Below are 969 nucleotides of genomic sequence, written 5' to 3' on the forward strand. Positions count from 1 at the left end.
GGGAGGTTGACGCAGGCGGATCGCTTGAGGTCAGGAGTTTGAGACCAGCCTGACCAATATGATGAAACCTCGTCTTCACTAAAAATACAAAAATTAGCTGGGCATGGTGGCAGGCACCTGTAATTCCAGCTAGTCGGGAGGCTGAGACAGGAGAATTGCTTGAACCTGGGAGACGGAGGTTGCAGTGAGCTGAGATCAGGCCATTGCACTCCAGCCTGGACAACAAGAACAAAACTCCATCTAAAAAAAAAAGAAAAAGATGTATGTTAACCAAGTTTTGTTCTCTAATAATTTCCACATTGAGATTATTAGAAAGTTGCTTCTATAGACATTACTTGAGCCCCCCTCAGAAATATGACAACATTTGTAATACTCAAAAAAGGCTACATTGCGGGGCATGGTGGCTTACACCTGTAATCCTAGCACCTTGGGAGGCAGGGGGCAGAGTGCCTGAGCTCAGAGTCTAAGACCAGCCTGGGCAACATGGTGAAACCCTGTCTCTACTAAAATACAAAAAATTAGATGGGTGTGGTGGCACAAGCCTTTAGTCCCAGCTACTTGGGAGGCTGAGGCAGGAGAATTGCTTAAACCTGGGAGGTGGAGATTGCAGTGAGCTGTGATCGTGCCACTGCACTCCAGCTTGGGCAACAGAGACGCCGTCTTAAAGAAACAAACAAAAAAACACTAGGGGTGGTGGCTCACACATGTAATCCCAACACCTTGGGAGGCTGAGGCAGGAGGATCACCTGAGGTCAGAAGTTTGAGACCATCCTGGTCAATATGGTGAAACCCCATCTCTACTAAAAATACAAAAAATAGCTGGACGTAGTGGTGCATGCCTGTTATCCCAGCTACTGGGGAGGCTGAGGCAGGAGAATCACTTGAACCCAGGAGGCAGAGGTTGCAGTGAGCCGAGACTGTGCCACTGCACTGCAGCCTGGGCGACAAGAGTGAAACTCCGTCTCAAAA

This window comes from Rhinopithecus bieti, unplaced genomic scaffold, assembly GCF_001698545.2.
Source record: "Rhinopithecus bieti isolate Rb0 unplaced genomic scaffold, ASM169854v2 scaffold_10548, whole genome shotgun sequence".
NCBI lineage: Eukaryota > Metazoa > Chordata > Mammalia > Primates > Cercopithecidae > Rhinopithecus > Rhinopithecus bieti.